The sequence below is a fragment of the Carcharhinus amblyrhynchos genome, chromosome 26, assembly GCF_965287045.1.
Source record: "Carcharhinus amblyrhynchos chromosome 26, sCarAmb.v2.hapA, whole genome shotgun sequence".
Classification (NCBI taxonomy): domain Eukaryota; kingdom Metazoa; phylum Chordata; class Chondrichthyes; order Carcharhiniformes; family Carcharhinidae; genus Carcharhinus; species Carcharhinus amblyrhynchos.
Genome location: NC_137349.1, coordinates 7,544,323 through 7,552,710, shown reverse-complemented (window position 1 = coordinate 7,552,710; position 8,388 = coordinate 7,544,323).

Here is an 8,388-nt window from a genome sequence, read left to right as displayed (position 1 = left end):
TTTTGGATTTGTATGATCCCCGTCGAGACAAATAACTTTGATATGAATTTTCCAGGCATTGATACTAAGACAGGAGTTCACATTTTAAGACTTTTACAATAACGAACAAAATAACATCAGTATCGACTAAACATTATTTAACAGGCAACAAATACGGCAAAAGTACTTCCCATTGAGTAATTAATCAGATCAAACTATTCTTTATGACATGTTTTTTACTTTACACCAACTTCCAACAGACATGTAGCCTTAAGTGTAATGCTTCAAACTCCTCCTGACTTTTCTACAGATTTCCTTCTCTTTGTCATATCAGGGCAATGCCTCCAGTGTTTTTAGAGACTTGCTTCACTCAGTCTTCTGAGTACCCGTAAACCGAGTTCCAGCAGCAAGGATCATTCCTTCGTCCTTAAACCTCCATGTCCTGTCACTTTGAACAGCGAACCAATTCTCACCAGCATCCTGCTTGGTGACTAACACAAAAAAAACAATCTATTCCTCTGATCTTCCCAGCATTAGCTGTTTCTGTCTGTCTGACTGTGTCTGTGTGTGGCAATGTCCAGGAAACCAGCTTTTCCTCTTTTATATAAGGTTATGAAAATAGTCAACCTGATTTTCCATCGGTTTCCAAGCAGGGTTAGTGTGATAACATCATCCCCTATTCGGATATTCGGTTTCACTTTAAATTATTGGAGACAGTTTAAAACATAATCATCTTATAAAGTGTTGCATTCACAAATAATTGGGAGAGGTTACAGAAATAGGAATGGGAGCATTCTGCAAATGAGGATGAGAATTTAAAACTAAATGCTCTCAATCTCTCCTCACTATCCCAGGAAACAGTCTGGTAAACCTTTGCTGCACCCCCTTTATTTTGAATACTTCTAAGGTTCACTTCCAGCTCCTTTCAAATTTTCCCAGTGAATTTGAACGAGCTGCATGGATTGGCAGCTTGTTTTTTTTATATATATCATTGACTCAGCAAAAAGAACCTCCTTCTGACGTCCGGATTCAGATAATGATGCTGCACAGGAGGTCATTTGGCCCATCATACCTGTGTCAGCCCAAGATTTATCGAAATGAATCTCACTCTCCTGCTTTTTATTTCCTCATCTTATTAAATAATTCTCACATCCCCTGGACCTCCCTAACTTGTTTTGCTCGAATTACATATGTATTTGGATCGGGTCTATCCCTTCGATTGGGTTGAAGACCGAGGATAGGGACAGCGATGTTTTGCTACATTTGTATAAGGCATTGGTGAGGCCACACCTGGAATATTGTGTGCAGTTTTGGTGTCCTTATCTGAGGAAGGATGTCCTTGCTATAGAGGGAGTACAGCCTGACTGATTCCTGGGATGGCAGGTCTATCTTATGAGGAGAGATTAAGCCGGTTAGGATTATATTCACTGGAGTTTGGAAGAGTGAGAGGGGATCTCACTGAAACTTCTAAAATTCTAACAGAATTAGACACAATAGATTCAGAAAGAACGTTCCCAATGGTTGAGGAGTCCAGAACTAGGGGGTCATACTTTGAGGAGAAGGAGTAAGCGTTTTAGTGTTGAGGTGAGGAGAAATTTCTTAATCCAGAGGGTGGTGAATGTGTGGAACTCACTACCACAGAATGTAGTTGAGGCCAAAATGTTGTCTGATTTCAAGAATAGATATAGTCTTGGGGCTAAAGGGATCAAAGAAAGAACAAAGAACAAAGAACAAAATCAGCCTGGGAAACAGGCCCTTCGGCCCAACGAGCCCACTCTGCCATCTCAACACCACCTCTCTACCCATGACCCCTATCTAATGTTTTATGGCCATCCACATTGAGGGAAAACTGATTTAGGGACAATTTATTCCTGCCAATCAGCCTAACAGCACATCTTTGGGGTGTGGGAGGAAACCGGAGCACCCGGAGAAAACCCACGCAAGCACGGGGAGAATGCGCAAACTCCCACAGACACCGGCCCAAATCCACGTGTCTGCACAGCAATCAGCGATAGTCACTGCGCTGTCGTCTTGCCCAGAATCTTGTCCAGTTTAGGCACACACTAACGACATGAAGCACTAGGCCAATCTCGAACAACCAAGAGCAGCCCCAGTACGACCCATCGCGTGTATGCCCCTTGTTGGACACGAGGTGGACCGACTTAAAACCTGTGAATGAAAAGAGAAAAACATTATTATCATACTATACCCATTTACATTTCTAGGGACGCCCCAATGCTAATGACCCTTAATTAAAGGTTCTCCTATATCCACCCATCTCCAACTCAGTCATGTGCCTGTCTAAGTTACTCTTAAAGGACTCTAGCGTGTTTGCTTCCACCACCTTACTTGGCAGAGCATTCCATACCCCCACTACCCTCTGTGTGAAAAACCCCCCTCTAATATCTGTGTTGTACCTCTCCCCCCGCACCTAAAGTTCATGGCCCCTTGTCCTACGTGACTCTATTATAGGAAATAGCTTACCTCTGTTTACTCTATCTATACCCTTCATAATCTTATATACCTCTATTAGATCCCCCCTCAGTCAGCATCTTTCAAGGGAAAAGAGCCTCAATTTCTTCAATCTTTCCTCATACCCCAGTCCTTCCATACCAGGCAACATCCTGGTAAACCTCCTCTGCACTCTCTCCAGAGTCTCCACGTCCTTCTGGTAGTAAGGCGACCAGAACTGTACGCAGTACTCCAAATGCGGCCTAACCAATGTTCTGTACAACTGCAACATTAGACTCCAGCTCTTATATTCTATACCCCTTCCTATAAAGGCTAACATACCACAGGCTTTCTTCACCACACTCTCCACTTGCACTGCCACCTTCAAAGACTTGTGCACTTGCACCCCCAGGTCTCGCTGCGACTCTATACTCCTTATAGGCTTACCCTTTATCATATAACTCCCCCCTACATTATTCCAGCCAAAACGCATCACCTCACATTTATCTGGATTAAACTCCATTTGCCATGTATCTGCCCAATCAACCAGCCTATCAATATCCCGCTGTATTGCCAGACACTGCTCCTCACTGCCCGCCAATCCAGCCATCTTGGTGTCATCAACAAATTTGCTGATCGCACCACTTACTCCCTCTTCCAAATCAAGGGATATGGGGGGGAAGGAGGGTATTAGGATATTGAATTCGATGATCAGCCATTATCAAAACGAATGGTGGAGCAGGTTCGAAGGGCTGAATCGCCTGTTCCTGCTTCTAATTTCTATGTTTCTATGTTTTAAGACTCCAGTGGAAAAATGGCTGAATGAGCCTTGTTCTCAATGTTGGATGAAGGAATTAGAACATTAAGAAATAGAAGGAGGAGTAGGCCATCTAACCCCTCGAGCCTGCCCCGCCATTCAACAAGATCATGGCTGATCTGAAGTGGCTCAGTTCCACTTTCCCGCTTTCTCTCCATAACCCTTAATTCCCTTGCCTACCAAAAACCTATCTACCTATGAATTAAATATATTCAGCAAGGTAGCCTCCACCACTTCAATGGGCAGCGAATTCCAGAGATTCACCACCCTTTGAGTGAAGAAGTTCCTCCTCAACTCCATTCTAAACTGCCCCCCACCTTATCTTGAGGCTGTGTCCCCTAGTCCTGCTATCCTTTCTAAACGGGAAGAATCTCTCTACCTCTACCCTATCCATCCCCTTCATTACCTTATATGTCTCTATAAGATCCCCCCTCAGCCTTCTAAACTCCAATGAGTACAGACCCAGTCTATTCAATCTCTCTTCATAAGCTAACCCCCTCATCTCCGGTATCAGCCTAGTGAACCTCCTCTGCACTCCCTCCAAGGCCAATATATCCTTTCGCAAATGCGGTGACCAAAACTGCACACAGTACTCCAGTTGCGGCCTCTGGCAGGTCTACCAGTGCCCTGTACAGTTGCAGCAAGACCTCCCTGCTTTTATATTCTATCCCCCTCGCTATAAAGGCCAACATCCCATTCGCCTTCTTGATCACCTGCTGCACCTGCAGACTGGGTTTTTGCGATTCGTGCACAAGAACCCCCAGGTCCCTCTGCACCGTAGCATGCTGCAGCTTTTTGCCCTTTAAATAATAATCCCTCCTACTATTATTTCTACCAAAGTGGATAACCTCACATTTGCTAACATTAAACTCCATTTGCCAGGTCCTCGCCCACTTGCTCAGCCTGTCCAGATCTCTCTGCAGACTTTCCGCGCCTTCCACGCAATTTGCTTTTCCACTCATCTTCATGTCATCAGCAAACTTCGTTACCCGACACTCAGCCCCCTCCTCCAGATCGTCTATATAAATGGTAAACAGTTGAGACCCCAGCACCGATCCCTGCGGCACTCCACTAGTCACCAACTGCCAACCAGAATAGCACCCATTGATTCCAACTCTCTGCTTCCTATTAGACAACCAATCCTCTATCCACGCTAACACCTTACCCCCAACTCCATGCACCCTAACCTTTTGCAGCAACCTTTTGTGAGGCACCTTCTCAAACGTCTTTTGGAAATCTAAAAACACCACATCCACCAGTTCCCCTCTGTCTACCGACTGTTGCTTATGGTGGTGTACTTGAAGTTTTGGAGGATTGAGAGCTGATGGTAAGATTGGAGGCGAGAGTATGTTCATCTTCCAATCTCAGGTAGCATGGTGGCACAGTGGGTTAGCACCAGGGACCTGGGTTCGATTCCTGGCAGGGGTCACTGCCGGTGCGGAGTTTGCATGTTTTCCCTGTGTCTGCGTGGGTTTCCTCCGGGTGCTCTGGTTCCCTCCCACAGTGGAAAAGACATGCTGGTTAGGTGCATTTGCAATGCAAAATTCTCCCTCAGTGTAGCCAAACAGGTACTGGAGTGTGACGACTCAGGGTTTTTCACAATAACTTCACTACAGTGTTAATGTAAGCCTACTTGTGACACCAATAAATAAACTTTAAATCTTATCAGCTGGCTACTCTTTGCTTGTGTCCTGTCTGAGGGGCGTGACAGGTACACCTGGAGTCTCCAGGTTCACACACCAGAGGACCTTTGAGGTTTGACAGAGAGTTAATGAAGTGGAAAGAAATGTTTGTGTGAAAAGGGGAAACTAAACAAGCTCCTGACGTAAAGAGGAAGGTGTGGCTTTGATAGGGTTTGTGTTTACACTTGAACGTGCAGCAAACATATTTATGATGATGACACCTTCACAGGGTCACAGAAGTCTATGGTGCGGCGGGAGGCCATTCAGCCCATCAAGTCTGCACCGACCACAATCCCACCCAGGCCCTATCCCCAATCCCTGTGCATTTACCTGCAATAGTCCCCCTGACACTAAGTGGCAATTTTAGCACGGCCAATCCACCTAACCTACACATCTTTGGACTGTGGGAGGAAACCGGAGCACCCAGAGGAAACCCACGCAGACACGGGGAGAATGTGCAAACTCCACACAGGCAGTGACCCAAGCGAGGAATCGAACCCAGGTCCCTGGCGCTGCAAAGCAGCGGTGCTAACCAGTGTGCCACTGTGCCACCCCCATTTCCTAGGTCTCCAACGCAATGGCCACACATCAAGTGCAAGCCGTTGGCTGTTAAACATTTCTTCTGGCTGTCTTAAGGACGTGATAACGTATTAAATACATTTTAGTTTCTTCTTACATTAATATTACCCTCTGCACACATTGCTTCACACGCCTGCAATTTTATACAAGGAATTCATTATCTGTGACGGGCTGTGGGACACCCCAGGTTGTCCCAGTTAAAGTGAAGATGAGGAGGCTTTTTTCCGCCTGTCATTAGTCTGTGGAACTCTCTTCCCAAGGAAACAGCTGAAACGTAGAAACGTGGGAAATAAGCCCAGGAGTAACCCATTCGGCTCTTCAAAGCTGCTCCACCGATCATTATGATCATGGCTGATTGTCCAACTCAGTAACCTTCCCCCTATATCCTTTGATCCCTTTCGCCCTAAGTGCTATATCTAACCTCTTCTTCCAAACATACAATATTTTGGCCTCAACTGCTTTCTGTGGTAGCAAATTCCATCGACTTACCACTCTCCAGGTGTAGAAACTTTTCTTCATCTCATCCTTAAACGGTCTACCCTGTATCCTTAGACTATGACCACTGGTTCTGAACCATCCCATCTACTCCTGTCTGATCCTGTTAGAATTTTCTAGGTTTCTACGAGAACCCCCTTTTCATTTTTCCAAACTCCAGCAAATACAATCCTAATCCCTCCTCACACATCAGTCCTGCCATCCCAGGAATCAGTCTGGTAAATCTTCGCCGCATTCTCTCTATTGAATACTTCTAAGGTTGAATCAGATAGATTCTTGATTGATTGACAAGGGAGTCAAAGGGTATCGGGGGGGTGGGGGTGGGGGGGGGCGGAGAGCAGAAATGGAGAGTTGAGAGCACAGTCAGCTCATGGTCTTAGCAAATAGCAGAGCAGGCTTGATGGGCTGAATGGCCTTCTCATTCTCCTAATGTCTGTACATAATACAAGTATTCGGACAGAATTTTCTCCTGGGCTTCAGCGTCCTGACACTTGTCGGCATTCCCAATCACAGGACTGGCAAATCCAAAGCCATAAGCAGTCCCCACTGGGAGAGGCAGGTCAGAGATCTTAAGGGCACATCAACATAGAGCAGGCCTCAGAGGCATAAAACTAAATTAATATCTCAGAGAGGGGGAAACGCATTTGAATTGGAGGGAAACCCCTCTGGTTGGGTTTTTGGAGCCAGAAGGAGGTCAGCCTGTAGCCCCCTCACTTTGGAGAATGTGGCCTTTCCATATTCCCCTCCCCACATCACCACTGCCCGAGCCCACCACCACAGTGCTGGGAAAATGCAGCACTGTCTTTCTTTCAACATGTGAGATAGGGTGCAGGATCATGGAGACATGCCCAACATAGCTTGCTCACTCAATATAATTATTTAAATAATGATTGTCACAGAGTTTAGAAGTATTTGCATGAACGACATTAGAACTGCCCCACCCTAACTGTCTCTTCCTGTGGGTTGCTGTGGTTTACAGAGCAGACTATTTTTAGGCTCTGTAGTACTGACAGAGCTTATCGTCTCTGGGTCCTATCTTGCCATTCCACCTTGGACAGGCTTAATGAAGTAATGAAAAAAATTCCTCTCTCGAATGCTTTTGTTCTTTTTTCCTTTTGGGACAATCTTCCCCACACACGCAGTGGCTCCCTTCAACTGAATGGACCCTCTTCCTGCTCTTCAATACTTCCCGTTGGAAAGTTACTATTGAATCTGCTTCCAGCAGTTCAGTTAGGTTGGCAAACCGTAACACTGAGAGCTAAACCCTAACACCCAGGGGTGATACCGGGTGTGCAAAGCTCTCCGAGGTAGCGTGTGGTGCAATTCACAGGCACAATTTAAAACCAGCTGAGGACTTGATGTACGTTGCCTGGATTCCTCTATCTGCCCAGGCTTCAGCGCTGAGGTTTTGCAATCGAATAAGAAGAAGCAGTGTACAGTTCCTTAATATTTTGTAATGAGGCTTTGCCAGTAACCAGCAGAAGACCAGAGCACAGTGTTCCTTACAAATGACTTGCACTAGAGAATCGCGTCATTTACCCATCTGCTTCAAGCCACAAAAAAGTTTCCTCCCACCAACCCTGCCCCCTTCTCCTTCGTCCAATCTCTTCAATTTCTTCCATTTCTTTCTTACTCATAGAATCCCTATGGCACAGAAGAGGCCATTCAGCCCATAAAGTCTGCACTGACTCTCTGACAGAGTATGTTGCCCAGGCTTTTCCCCCACATTATCCCCGTATCCCCACACATTTCCCACGGCTAATCCATCTAACCGACGCATCTAAGGGGCAATTTACCATGGCCAATGTCATGGGTTAATCTTGCTCTCCACTAAATGTATCTTCTCCCGGCATCTTAACCAGTCTTTGCAATAGTGAGTTCCATAATCCAAAGGCCGTTTTCAAGAATTCCCTTTTGGATTTATTGCTGATAATTGTGGATTAGTTTTGATCTCGTCCACAAATGGAAACACTTGATGGAATTGTCCCATTGTCCCTGCGGTGGGGTTGATGGCAGGCAGGACCAGATGATCCAGTGGGAATCAAAAAGTCGGAATCCCGCCGAGGTGAAAACAGTTTGGAATTCTCCCATTGGCAGGTTAGTACAGCACAGGAAACAGGCCCTTCGGCCCTCCAAGCCTGTCCTGCTCATTGGTCCAATTAGACCATTTGTTTGTATCCCTCCATTCCCAGTCTGCTCATGTGACTATCCATAAATGATGCCAGCGTGTCTGCCTCCAGCACCCTACCTGGCAGTGCATTCCAGGCCTCCACCACCCTCTGCGTAAAAACCGTCCCTTTTGGGTCAGTTTTCCTGCTGTCGGGTGGCGTGAATGCAATTTGCATCCTATAAACTCTCATTAAAAGAGATGCCCATCTAAATCTC